Genomic DNA, 14,867 nt, shown 5'->3' with positions numbered 1-14,867 from the left:
TCATTTTCTCATCCAAACTCTTTCTGGCTCTGTGCCTTGAATTCCAATAATTGTGCCACTTCTCAGGAGATGTTTGTAATGTGATTTTTTTTTTAAGCGTTATTTAATGGGAGAGGCAGCCCATTAGCTGGAAAATACATAAGCATGGGCAGGTTTATCTGATCACTTCATTAACATTCTGTGATATCCTGGAGGAGGGTGTGTGTGTAAAAACTTGAATGGACTGGAGATGCTACAGAAAGCTGGGCAGAGGAGGCTTGAAAATGAGAAAGGCATTTCCAAGAATAGGTGGCCAGGGCAGAAAACCTCCTATTTTAAAAGTTTGCTTGGATCTGGTTCTGCTGATATGTTCATGTTTTCATAATCTCTAGATTTCACGTATTTTGTCCATTTTGGGAATTTCTCAGTCACTGTTTCTTTAAATTTCTCTCATCCACTTTCTGCTTCGGTCATTAAAAATAAACATATGACGTCTTATCTTACTTTCTATATCTGTTAATCTTGCTTTTTTATTTTCTACTTCCTATAGCTTTGTAGTTCATTTGCAGTTACTTCTTCCCACCACTTTTATACGATGAATTCTTTCTTCAACTCTAATTTGTTTAACCTGCTATTCAGTTTTTTTTTTTTTAATTTCAGTACTAATTTATTTCATCTCTAAAATCTGTGTTAGGTTTCTTTTCAAATATGCCTGAGCATATATGATGTTTTTGCTTTGTTCACTTTTGGGACTCTAACTTTTGTGTTTTGGGGGAACATTTCATCATAGTTGTTTTATGTTCTGTGGATGGCAATTCCCATCGCTGAAAATGCTGTTTCTAAATCTGTTTTTTTCCCTCCCCCCCCCATTGATCTTCTTTCATGGTGGCTGGTTTCTCTATGTTTGGTGATATTTTATTGTAAAATCATAGTCTGTGTGAGTACTGGGGCACGGAATTGATGATGCATTTATCCCCAAATGATTTGTGTGCCCTTTCCTGAGGGCCAGGGCATGCTGGTCATTTGTGATTGATCTAGCATCTTTCCAGAGTCCAGAGCTTAATGTGGGTGTCTAGGTTTCAAAATTTACTTATCCTTTAAAACTCAGATTTCAGCTCATAAGCTTGTTTCTTTTTTGTTACTTTTAGATTCTGGAACTGTTCACTATGATGCAACTCACTATATCTATTACTTAAATTAAGTAAAATCAACAACACAGTTTCTTAGTCACATTATCCACATTTCCAGAGACCAATAGCCACATCTAGTTCATGGCAACTGCACCGGGCAGTGAGACATGGAAGCTCGCAGCTCTGTAGACATTTCTGTTGGACTATGCTGTTGTGAACATCACGTTGACATCACAGACCCCTGCAGTGTAGTAAAAAGTGTGCTTTGGAGGTGCAAACTGTTTTGCAGAGGGAGGGGTCTTCAGAGAACTCTGTATTCCATTCTGCCAGAGGTATAGTACGAATATGATCCTGTACATCATTTTCTGGACGTCAATGCAATAAATAATGTGAAAAATAGTAGAGGTGTTTAATGGGGGATATGGTATGACCATCTTGTCTGTTAAGAAGATTTCCCCAAGACAACACTATAGCAAATCTATCAAAGGGGGAGAAATATTAGAAGCAGGAAAGACAGCCAGGAGACTAGAGCAGTGTTCTAAATGACAAATGTTGAGGACTCAACCAAGGCAGTGCAGTGGAGGTGGGGAGAAGAGAGGCATAAGCTTTACATAAGAGTTAACATCAACCAGGTATTTTGAATAGAAGAGAATGAGGAAGAGACAAGTGGAATATGATTTAGGTTTCTGGTTGGGTCAGTAGCCAGATAATGATGCCATCAGTCAGAATAGGAAACACAAGATAAGGATCAAGTTAAGGGGAGATCAGTTTGGGACTTTTGAGTTCAAGGTGCTTAGCCTAGTACAATGGAGTTTGGAGACACTTCACTGAGAAGACGTCAGGTCTCCCACCGAATGAAGACAATATTGACACATCGCATAACTGACAAGGGGTTGACATCCGACATATACAAAAAACTTGTGTCAACAATAGAAAAATAAACAACTCAATTAATAATTGGGCAACAGATCTGAATAGACAACTCATCAAAGAGGATACCCAGGAAGGAAGTAAAACATGGAAAAAATGTCATCATTGCTCTTCTTAAGTGAAATGCAGTTCAAAACCACAATGAGATACTATCTCACCCCTTTGAGACTGGCACCTACCGGAAGGACCGCCAACAACGAGTGTTGGGAGTTTGCCAAGAAGAGGAATGCTGTCGCACTGTTGGTGGGAACATGAACTGCTGCAGCCATTATGACCAAGATCTGGACTTGCCTGATAAAATAAAAAATGGAGACACCATATGACCCAGCCATCCCAACCTTGGGCACTTAGCCAGAGACCATAAAGCTGTCAACTCCAAAAGCTCTATGCGCTACAGTGCGGATTGCAGCATTGTTTACGATAGCCAGGGCGAGGGAGCAACCTAAGCGCCCACTGATAGAGAACTGGATCAAGAAGATGTGGTGACTCCACACCATGGGACATTATTCATCTATAAGGAAAGACAAAAGGTCACCGTTTACAGAAAACGGAAGGAAAGCACTTGAGGGAAGTATGTGTAGTAAAACAAGTTGGAATGACAAAGATAAATATTGTATGTTTACAAAGCGGATCATTTGATGAAGTGAAATGATTATAAAAATGAGAGGACAGGGCCTCCCTGGTGGCGCAAGGGGTTGGGCAATGCAAGATAAGGCAGTCCGCAGCCTCTGCAGCACGAGTTCCATCCCCGGCGGCCAGGGAGCAACCCACATGGCGCGGCAGACCTCTCCTGACTCGTCCACTGCTCCCCTCAGCAGTGTATTTCAGTCAGTCTGCTGTTCTGTTCCCCACTCTGTTTCTGGTGAGTCCTCTCACCCCCCACACCTCTGGCCTATGCCCAGCTCTTGTATGCATAAATAAATAAATCCTTTAAAAAAAAATGAGTGGACAGTAATGAGGTGAGACTCCTGAGGTTAAGGGTGGGAGGAGAAAGGGTCAAGGAGATTTAAGGGACGGTGGGGGGGGGGAAATAATACATAAGTAGCCGTCTTATGGGTCATCGTGTGGTGGGCCAAATGGAGCCCAGCCAACCAGCAGCGCCCAGAAGGACGGGATGAAAGCCTGCTCTGCCCCTTCTCTTGTCCTGTTTGCACCATTTGCATCAAGGAAAGCAGGGGTTCAGCTCCTCCACCCATTCTGCAATGAGTGCATCATCCTTGCCTCCTATGTACACGTTCCTCTTGAATGTCACAGCTTCTTAACTTTCAGTCTTTCTGGCATCCTTGGTTGTTCTGACTTACCCCATGATTAACAGCGAGGAGCCCAGGATATTTGCAGGGTGGCTTGGAGAGGCCCCTGTCTCAGCCTTGGCCAGTAGAGTCGTGCTCTGCGCAGATGCGCCCTATTGGCAGGAGTGGCAACGACAGGTGAGACCCAGGAGCACCAGGGCCTCCGCGCGACTGGGGCTGGTGCCCAGTTTGCTACCTTAGAATTGTCTGCAGATGCAGCAGAATGCACAGGGAAGGAATACTTCCCACCTGCCTCGCTTTGTACCCAGAGCCCAGGACCATCTGGAGCATCACTGCAGTTAAATGAGGAGAAGAATGAGTTTCTCTTAAGTCATGAAACTGGGCTTCCAGGACGGAATCCCGCAGGAAGCTGGGTGTCCGCGGCTTGCCTCATTCTACTTGCTGCCATGAAATGCTCTATGGCATATTCCAGGAGTTTTAGAAGTTTTGTGGGTTTCAGTAGCTCCTGAGAGTCTTGTTAAAACGTAGAATTTAAGGCCCATCCCTATAGCTCGGATTGCTAAGAATCAGTAGTTCCAAGCAAGCAGCTCAATGGCTCTGAAGCTGTTTTGACAGCCCCTGAGGGCTGCGTGTCTCCCAGACAGCCTGCGTCTCGCTCCCCGCACCCCTGTCGGTCTCTGGGAGAGGACACCTGGCCAAACCCACAGTCTGGGAGCTGTCCCTTTGCCCCTGGGGAGCTTCTGATTCCAGACCCACGCCTTTCCTTGTCAGCCCTGCTTTTGAGGGTGAGGCACCTACTTCTGCCCAGGTGAGACCATCCCTTCCACATGGGGGGCCGTGCAGGCCCAGTGGCGCGCTCATCATGGGCACGCACAGGACAGGCGCAGCCAGGAGGGGACAGCGGTCACAGGCACAGTGCTCCTTCCCAGCCCTGGGGGCGGGCAGGGTTTCTCAGGCGGGAGAAGGGTGGGGTGGAAGGTGGTTCTGACGGATGAAAGCCAGACAGGAGAAAGGCAAGGTGTGTTTGGGAAGCACAGAGGGGACCCTTCAAGCTGCAGTGTGCGGGGGCAGGGGAACGAGAGCACAGTCGGGGGCAGCTGGGTGGGAAGGCTGGGGTAGTCACACTCAGGAGATTGTCCTCTGAGATTGTGCTGGCTGGGAGTGGACAGGCGCGCACTGGCAGATAAACACACCGAGTAAAAGGGGGAGAAAGGCCGGTCCATTGGGGGACAGGAAAGCTGACAGGAGGCTGTCACACCAGGGCAGAATCAAGATAATGGAGGAGTAAACCGGTGCAGTGTTAGACCAGGGAGCAGAAGAGCAAACTTGGGAAAATCTGCTGGTAGAAACACAGGCCCCTGATGCCCAGTGGAAGGTGGGAGAAGGGGAAATCGACAAAACCTGCACGATTGGAAACTTAGGTGAGTTGACCAGAGAGTGGAGCTAGTCTTCAAGGTAAGACACAGGAGGAAAGCCGGGTGGGAGGAACTAGGCTGAATTCTGCTTTGTCTATGTTGAACTTGATGGGTCGACGGTTTTCTGTTGGCCTAAATATCAGCACTGCAGTATGTGCTATATTCTTGCAATTCATGTATTGGAGTGAACGACCTGTAAAGTATTTCTCTCTCTCTCTCTCTCTCTCTCTCTCTCTCTGTGCGTAGGGGAGAGAGGCTGGGGTGGGAGGAGTTGAAACAGGTGAAAACACAATGATGCAGTTAAAAAAACAAGAGTTGATCATTTGAATACCAATGTCTTGTCCATCAATTTGGTGCACAGAACTAGGTTACCTTTTTTTTTAAAAACAAAACAAAACAAAACAAAACAAAACACAAAACTCTGCACAGATGAAATGACTCAGGGGTGAGTCATCGTATTACATGAATGTCTTCCTGCCCTGGCTCAGGCGCTCCCGCCCACGATACTTTTAAAACCCGCAGGATGCTGAGTGCCCCCAAGCAACCACTGTTGAGGAAAGCAAGGGAAAAAGGCCTCTAAGTCTGTGGAGGCGCCCCACCCCATCGCCATGGTCCCTGTCCCTGGGGAAATTTGGCGCATCCTGGGCGCCGTGACTTCATCTGTCAGCAAATGGCCCAGGTGACAAGGCAGGTAAAGCCGGTGCCAGGCCGGGTCCTCCCCATGCACCACCCTCAGAGGCTGCCTCTGCTGGCGTGACGTGCTGTGGGGAGAGGGTGGGCAGGCTCTGCCCCCAGGGCCCTTCTCAGTGACAACCACACTGACATGGGCTGGACTCTGGTTACTCTGGTTATGTTGCCGCTGGGGAACTGTGGTTGCGGTTTGTGCATTTATACACACTCACAGCCACGGGATGGCCGGCTTGGGACCAGCCCTTTTCCCCAACGTCCATGCCCAGCCCTTGTCGCAGAAGCAGCCTTTTCCCTTGGATTTAGATCTGGTTTCCGTGTCTGGTCCCGGAAGGAATGCTGTTTCTCTGCTCAGAGTGGTGGACTTGAATCATGACCATGCTGGTGGAAGTCAGAAATTTCTGCCACACGGCTGCCCTCAAAATACGCTTTATCTTCAGAGCTGCCCTCAATGCGTGGTATCAGGTCAGATCAACATCAGCCGTCAGCACGTCCTTATCAGGCACCGCAGGTCACGTCACACCTGTGCTCATACACTCCTGTCCTCCCTCCAGGATTTGCAGGGGACAAGCATATAATTAAGTGCTGCGTGTCCACAGAAAGGTAATAATTAGAACAGTATCTTGGAATGGGAGGGGTGGGTTGGAAGGGGGAGAACGAGTTGGGAAAGCCTTTGGAGGCTGTAGACTCAATGGCTCAGATTATATTTAATAAACGTTTACTGCTCAGCTGCTCAGGGCCACATAGTGCCAGGTAGGTCCCAATATGTTGTTTCTCTTTAAGATATGGAATTCTTACTTGAGTACCTGCTGCATGGCAGCAAGAAATAACCCTTCTTTAAAATCATCAGGGTTTCTCCCAGGTCGCCATAGAGCTAAATCTTTTATTACAAAATTATAACCTGAAGGGCACAGCACACTTGCTAGGGGATGTGTGGGGTCTGCTGTAGGTGGCAGCAGCACCTGAGAGAGCTCCGTGGGGCCTTGTTGACAATAATGAATCACGATGCAAGTGGTTAAGAGCGTCCCATTGGGCCTGCTAATGTTTTCTTGTCTTAGTGATTCTGGGATCTCTAGGTCTGGCTGCAAAGGCCTTTAAAAAAATTCTAGTCCACATGTGGATTTGTAATTTGTGACAACTTCATGGGGGTGAGAAAGGAGGGGGTTCTGCCAAAGTTATAGACCAAATCCATGATTTTGAAACATTTTAGGGATGGATAACACACAATTTTCACCATTAAACTGAAATAACAAGCTTTCTGGTTGCAAAATATAGGCACAGACCACAGAGATTTCAGAGTCAGAAAGATGTGGGTTGGTTTGGCTCATGCCACTGAGAGCTCTGTGACCTTGGTCAAGTCACCCAACCAATCTGAATCTCCATTTTTCTAATCTATTCCATGGAGACGACAACCCTATCTCTTAGAGTTAAATGAGATAAAGTAGTAAAACTCCTAGTTTAGTGCCTGGCATAATAAACATTTAACAAATATTTGTTAGATTTTCTTTTTCCATGCTCCTAAATTAAATACTGTGTATACACCTATTTCTAACATAAAAATGCACAACAAATGCTAATGATTTAAGAAATTATTTAAATTGAAAATCGCATTTATTAATATTTCATTTCGGTGAACTGGGGAAATGATATTTAATTGTAGTCAGGGAAAATCTGATCCAAATGGAGACCTCCAGGCCATTGTGGAAGCTCAGTTTGAGGACCTCCAGCCAGCGAGACTAAGGACAGCTAAGTGACCATGAGCTAGCAGTGCCCATTCACCTGAAAGGTTATTTCTGAGGTCTTGGAAATACTATCACTGCAATTACTACAAACCTGTCATAGGATTCTTGAGGTTAATGGAAGTCTAGCTCATACTTTTGCCCCCTATTCCTTATAGGCTATGGGTACCATTCTTTCGGTAGTACAAACCCTGTTGATGAAGGACTCAATCATACATTTTGGTTCAGGAAATTCAGGGTTGCTTATCTCCAGCCATATTTACTTACAAGTGTGTGTGTCGGGGGGTATCTTAGAAGGCAATATTTATTCTAGGAAATGTTCTACTTACACGAGTTTATCAGACTAGCTAGTGGACACACCTTCCACTTCAAAGGGAGTGATGGAAAGGTCATTTCTAGTTGGAGATTGAACACAGAGGGCTTGGGATAGAGCAAGGGATGCTAATTAAGGGATTGGCTAGTACTCGGTGGAGCCCTGGGTGGATATCCCCAGGATCAGTGGGGATTTTGGAGGTGGAGATGAAAGCCTTGGCTGCTTTGCTTACTCTACAGTTTTTTCTTTCACTCCACCCTGTATTCATGTTCAAGACCGGGGCTGTTCAAGATGAAAGAGATTGTCTCCATGGTAGATGCAGATGATTCCTGAAGCCCAATGTGAGAGTTTGCTAAAGGCTTGTTTTATGAATAACGCTGCACCGCCTCTAAAGGTATGTCTACAAATGCTGGTACAGATTCTGGCTTCTGGATGATGTTTGAAAGTGAGGATGTTTGAAAAATAAGCAAGACAGCAATGGCATCAGTGACAATAGCAGTGGCAACAGCGACTGTCATCACCATTCTTGCTTTTCAGGCACCAGGGTAGGTTTGTAGTAACCTCCCAAGCCTGAAAAAGTTTACCTTGGGACTAACAGAGGCCCTTTCTAACATAAGTCCCTAGTAAATAGTAAGCATTCAGTATACATTTATTAGATCTGTCAATCAAAAGTTAAGTTCCCAAGGCTGGGGTTGTAAAAGGTTGAGTTGTGAATATGGCATTTAATAAGATCTTTCAACCTTGACCTCTTGGTAGTATCACCAGTCAGTCAACAGTTGGTCACCCCTCCAATTCCTATGTGAACAAATTGGCCACTATACCTCACCCCACGTCTGAAATTACAGAATGTCAGAGAGGAGCGTTCCCTTTGTCCAACCCCTTAATTTTACAGGAATGAAAAGAGAGGCTCAGTTTTACTCCTTTGGAAAGCATCTTAATCCAGATTCTCTCATGACTATAATGAATAGCTGCTGATCTTCATTGTGAGACCGAGCTGAGTTGTAAAGATTAGTTTGCAAAACTCCTTCTATATTGCCACATTTGTAACTTTGGCTGCGTCCCACCTACCCACTCAAGGTACATCCCAACTCTTAGATTTCCATGGCCAAGGACAAAAATAGAGAAATTTGCATCGTTTTCTGGCAAATAGACATATTTGGAGGAGAATTTCCTCCACTCTCCATCTCTTTCTAAAGTTTTATGATCTTTTGAAAGTTTTGGGCTAAGCAATAGGCTTAGATAAAGAGAATATTGGCGGAATGAGAATGCATTGCATTCTTCAGTGATTTCTCCCCTTTTATCCCCTGTAGAGAAAAAGTCAATGGGGTGAGGTGGTCTTGGGATGCATAGAGAGACCTCTGGGTTCAGAGTCTGGGGTGACATTGGCACCGGCTATTGCTTTTAAGTTTCTTTGTCATGGATGCTGGTCCGTTTTTGCTATACCACAGGATACTTAAATATCTTGATCATTAAACTCCCATGTCTTCTTGAAAAATCCTTCTGCATTATTTAATTTGCCTTCATCCACATTCTCAGGAATTAAATGAAGAACAAAACCTAATAATATGACCCTACTATGTTTCACCAGGAACTTGGACTTGGTCAAGGATTACAGGTGCTTTGTGGTAGGTGTGGTGTGATACCATAGATCAGAAGAGGTATGACTCTGTATCCCTAAATCTCAACCAAATGTCACCTCAACAAAAAATGATGCAATTAAAAAAGGGCTTACCTTAGCCACCAATCAGATTTTTCTTTTTATTGAGCACATTCAAATGTGTTCTTTGAGGATGTGGTTTGATGGAAATACTTTTCCAGCCCCGTTTGACCCTCAAGTGGGTTGACCATATCCTCTGCTCAGGACTTACTCCAGTTTTTTTTATTATAGATAGAGTTTCACCATCCAATTAATTTTGCAATTGACTAGGAGGGAATTTTCAACCAATAATTTATTTCTTATTTGATGGTATTATTTATTGCTTTTTTTTGCTTAGCTAAGACTCAATTTAATAAGAGAAATTTAAAGATATTCCTTCAAAATATGAAGATAGACTCTTAAATGTCTCTGTAAGGCTGGTGGCTTCATCCAGTTAAGGTACATTTGTACACCTTATGACATAGTTCCCCCCCCCACAATAGAAACAGCCAGGTTTAAGTTCATTTGAATCTACATAATAAAAACTTGTTCCAAAAGATAAGTGTGGTTTCAGATTTACCACTCCGCTTTCTTTTTCATCTACTTGGGGGTCAAGTTCATTTGGGGAATGCTAGCAGCTCCAATACAGCAACCACCACAACTGATGGTTTTTACATTCTTTGAGTCACTGTGTTTTTACTTGTTAAAAGCTTAGGTTATGTTTTTCCTTTAAATTTCATTTTTTTAATCTGTCATCTAAATTCTGATGTAAAAATTTAAATTTCAAAGCATTTTGTTTCCAAAGGCTATTGAAGAGTGATGTTAAAGTTGCAAAAAAAAAAAAATCCTCTAAAAAATATTTTCATATCACTGAGAAACTCACTGTAGAAAGAAGTGACATTAGTCTGACAATGAACTTGACTCTGCAATTTTCAAAGAAAGGTGAACTGATCTGCAGGAGTTCTTTTTTTGTGTGTTATCAAAAGCAACTAAAGTCAATAATAACTGATATCCTCATTTTGAAAGAGACAACTCATTAAAAAAGAAAACTGATTGTGGATGCTTGTAGGGACTTACTAAAGTGAGAGAACCATGGATTTCTCATACTCTGTCCTTCCTGCCTTATTGTACCATCAATTACACGAAGACCAGATTTTCCAAAATCCTTGTGACTCACTAAATTGTTTGGGTCGTGAGTTGCCATGAGCAAGTCTGGCATTAGCTGGCACAGAAGACCTACACTCTGCTGATTTTGATTATATACTTGTCCTCTGCAAATTAAATCTAGAGGGATAAGGAAAGACCTTGGAATCCATGAGCTTCCCCCTGCCATCTTACCGTAGTTTAGAAGAAAGCCAGCCAAGTAAAATCCCCAGTAATCTGCATTCACTTATTTTATATATATATATGTGTGTGTGTGTGTGTGTGTGTGTGTGTGCATGCATGGTATGTCTGTGCCAGGCATCTATACTCGTCTTTAGTTGCTTCTCCATAGCAACAGTACTTTTGTCCTAATAGCGTCTCCTACTTTAATGACTAGGTGGCTGAAGAAGACAACTGCCTGAGATCAAACTTATTTGGAAATTGAAACTGCAAAACATAGACTCATTCATGCCACATTATGACCAATAAGTCAGTGTGAACCAACATGACATCATCATGCAGAACACCCTTAGATTTTCTGTGGGCAAAGCTAACATTGCAAAAAATGATAGCCCTTTTCTTAAAAAAATTAAGATTGAGGTAAGAATGGCACATATTAAAAAAAATAGCAACAACGAATGTTGGTGAGATTGTGGAGAAAAAGGAACTCTCCTGCACTGTTGGTGGGAGTGCAAACTGGTCCAACCACTATGGAGAGCTGTGTGGAGATTTCTGGACCTACTAAACATAGAGCTTCCATAGGATCCAGCAATTCCACTCCTAGGTATCTACCCAAAGGACACAGAAACATCAATTCCAAAGAACACCTGCACCCCTATGTTTATAGCAGCACTGTTTACAATAGCTAAGCTTTGGAAACAGCCCAAATGCCCAAAAATAGATGACTGGATCAAGAAGATGTGGTCCATATACACCATGGAATATTACTCAGCATTCAAAAAAGATAAACACATGCAATTTGCAGCAACATGGATGGAGCTGGAAGGGATCGTGCTCAGCGAAATAAGCCAGAAAGAAAAAGAAAAATACCGGATGGTCTCACTCATAGCAGGAATCTAGAAAACTTAAATAAAGGACCAGGAAAAAGAATAACTATAAGAAAGAAAATATCAAAACCAACAAACAACTATGAACCAGAGACACTTTATGGGGGGTGGGGGGCGGGGAAAGGTGGGATTGGGGTCAAAATAAGGGGGTTGTAGTTGTATGGGGAATATAAAAATAAAATTTAAAGTAAAAAAAAAAGCAAATGATAGATAAACTATGTTTTTCTAATGATTTACTGATTTTAAGAACGGCTTTCTAGAATACCAACTAATAAATATAGATGGAACACTGATTAGAAAAATCACTATTTTGAAACATGCAAATAATGGATTCAAGCAAGAATTATTAATCAACAAAGTTAGGTACTTGTTCCAGGGAAATTGTTTTATTTTGATGAAGATAAGAATATTTACAATTTCAAAAATCTTTCTCATATCTAATTTATAAAAAAGTACAAAATAAATATAAATAAATTAACAACCAAGTAATCAATCCATTTATTTGTGTAACTTAAAAGAATAATGGCAACATTGCAATGAATACATCTAAAGGACATCACCCCGCCAAATGATCAAATTTATGTCCATGTAATGGACACATGGACATAATGTGTCTCTGATGTGACACCTCGAAAAAGACACACTATCACTTAGGTATTGGTCTTGCTAAAAATTCATAACTTGAATCTTATCAAGAGGACACTTAAAAGAAAACAACATAAAATGAAGGCTATTTTATAAAATATCTGGCTTGCACTTTCCAAAACCAAAGGAAAGCAGAGGAACTATTGCAGGTCAAAAGACAAGAGGTCTGACAATATTAAGAGAAATTGTGGGTTTGCTTTTCCTTACTCCCAGGAAGGAAATGGAAAAAAGATTCACGCTTCCATCTCTTTCCAGCACCTACCCATTCCAGTCCTGTCCAGGGAGGACTGGTTAGATTGGACAGAACCTCATCTCTACTGGGCCGAGCTAAGCCATGTCTTCTGTTGAGAGCCCTCATGTTCTAGATAGCACGTGTGTGTATGATGTATACATGTTATTTCATGCAACCCTTAAAACAATTATATAAAGTTAGTACTATTGGGCCTCCCAGGTGGCGCAGTGGTTGAGCGCTGGGTTGCAAAGCTGCCCGCGGCCTCTGCGGCGCCAGTTCGATCCCTGGCTGCTCCCGGCCATCCCTGGCGCTCCCCGGCCACCGGAGGAGGGTCCCACATGGCGCGCAGACCTCTCCTGCCGCCCACTGCTCCCCTCAGCAGTGTACTTCAGTCCTTCTGCCTGCTCTGCTCCCTACTCTGGCCTGGTGAATTCTTTCACCCTCCTGCGCTTCTGACTGTACCCAGTGCATGTATAAACAAAACAAACAAACAAACAAATAAATAAATAAACATGCCTCTATTAAAAAAAAAATCTTAAAAAAAAAAAGAATAAAGTTAGTACTATTATTATTGGTATTTTACCAATGTCACAACTATATCATATAGCAAAACTAATTAAATAAGAGAAGCAACGCTTATCAAAGAAGCTGATAATTCACCAAATAGTGCCAGGAACATTAACCACATATTTGGGGGACAGGGGGCAAACTTAAATCCCGACCACACAGCATAGATCAAAATAAATTCTTGATAGACTAAAAAGGAAAAGTTGAAATGTGCAGGAAACTGTAGATGAATAATCCTCTGTTATCTACAGGGGGAAGACTTTGTAAATATAAAATAACAAGGAATTATCAAGAAAAAGATAAATTTATCACATAAAAAGACAGAAGACATCCAGTACATATCTGTATAGTGAACTGGTTCCCCACCGTGATTTATTTGGAGATACTAGCCAGGGCCCCTGTAAGAGGACCCTTGCACAGAGATTTGCATTTGAAAGCCAATGCAATCTCATCTTTCTTAATGAACTATGGGTTCCTCCACAGAGGGACTCTGTTTGGCTCCTCTGAGTGTTGCTAGTGCTTGTACAGACCTGGTGGCCCACCCTGGCATTCTATTCTTTGTTTTGATAGACCGAGTAAATAAGGAATGGTATTCAGGTGTGGCCAAAGGATAATAATAGAAAGGAACAACAGGCATGCCCTTAGGCTGATGACATAACATTGATAATAATAGAGCTGGAACAATTTAGCGCTTAAAAGATAATTTGATTGACTGACATACACCCATATTTCCAAATTCATTACAAATGTGATGAATTGTATGACTATTCTTTTTTTGCCCAGTGAATTGTTATGGGAAGCTCAGGAGATTAAAATGAAAGAATAGGATTTTGATTTTCTAGAAACAAATTTTGATCTTCTACAATCAAGTTATAGCATTATCTGAACTAAATTCATTGTGTGGACTCCCCCTTGTGCATGATAAAAATAGAATAACTCATGGATAGAGGTCACATTTATTAACTTAAATCTGATGACTAATCTTTAGAAATAGTTTGTTACAATTTAAAACAAAATGTACTTAGAGAGGAGGAAGCACAGTTGGCAAACCTGTATGAGAAGATGGTGAGACAGAGCTATGGTGTGTGGTTGATGTTTTCCCAGGATATAATGGAGGGTCCACGGATGTTGACTTTGGGCCTGTCTTGTTTATTTCTTGAAGCATCAACATTAGTGTGTAATAGGTGCTCAATGATTATTTGTTGAATGATACTTTAGTATAAAAGTTAAATGAAAACAGGGCCCTCCTTGGTGGCACAAGGGTTAAAGTCAGCACTATCAAGTTATCGTCAGCCACTGCAGTACCAGTTCGATCCCCAGCCGGCCAGGGAGATACCCACATGGCACAGCAGACCTCTCCGGTCTCGCCCGCTGCTCCCCTTAGCAGTGTATTTGAGCAGATCTGCCTGTTCTGCTCCCCACTCTGTCTCTGGTGAATCCTCTCACCCCTGCACTTCTGGCTTACACCCCAGTTCTTGTATGCATAAATAAATAAATCTTAAAAAAAATAACATGAAAACAACTAATAGAAGAATGGAAGGACTTCCAACCCTCAGCTGTCTGCTAGAAGAATTCATCTGCAAACATATTTAATCCTTTTTTAAAAACAGTTTTATGAAATGTCATTTACATGTGAACAAATTCACCCTTTTAAAGTATATGATTGAGTAGTTTCTAGTATATTCCAGACTGTGCAACCATCATCATAATCAATTTCAAAACATTTTCATCACCTCCAATAGAATCTCTGCACACCTTGGTAGTCAATCTCCATTCCCCGAATTATGACGACGACTAATCTGATACCCTCTGTCTCTGTGAATTTGCTTATTCTGAACATTTCATGTAAATGAAATCATACCACATGTATCTTATATGACTTGTTTTTTTCATTGAAGATGTTTTCAAGGTTCATCCATGCTGTAGTTTGTAGCAATACTTCTTTCTTTTTAAAGGTCAAATAATATTGTATTATATGGAGAGACCACATAATATTTATTCATAATATTTATGCATTCATTAGTTGGTGGATATCAAGCTGGTTACACCTGTTGGCTATTGTGCATAATACCTCTATGAATTTTATTTTACAAGGTTTTACATGGACATATTTTCACTTTTATTTTTATTTGAG

The sequence above is a fragment of the Talpa occidentalis genome, unplaced genomic scaffold, assembly GCF_014898055.3.
Source record: "Talpa occidentalis isolate TD23 unplaced genomic scaffold, MPIMG_talOcc4v2.1 talOcc4.13, whole genome shotgun sequence".
NCBI lineage: Eukaryota > Metazoa > Chordata > Mammalia > Eulipotyphla > Talpidae > Talpa > Talpa occidentalis.
This window is presented reverse-complemented; position numbering follows the sequence as displayed.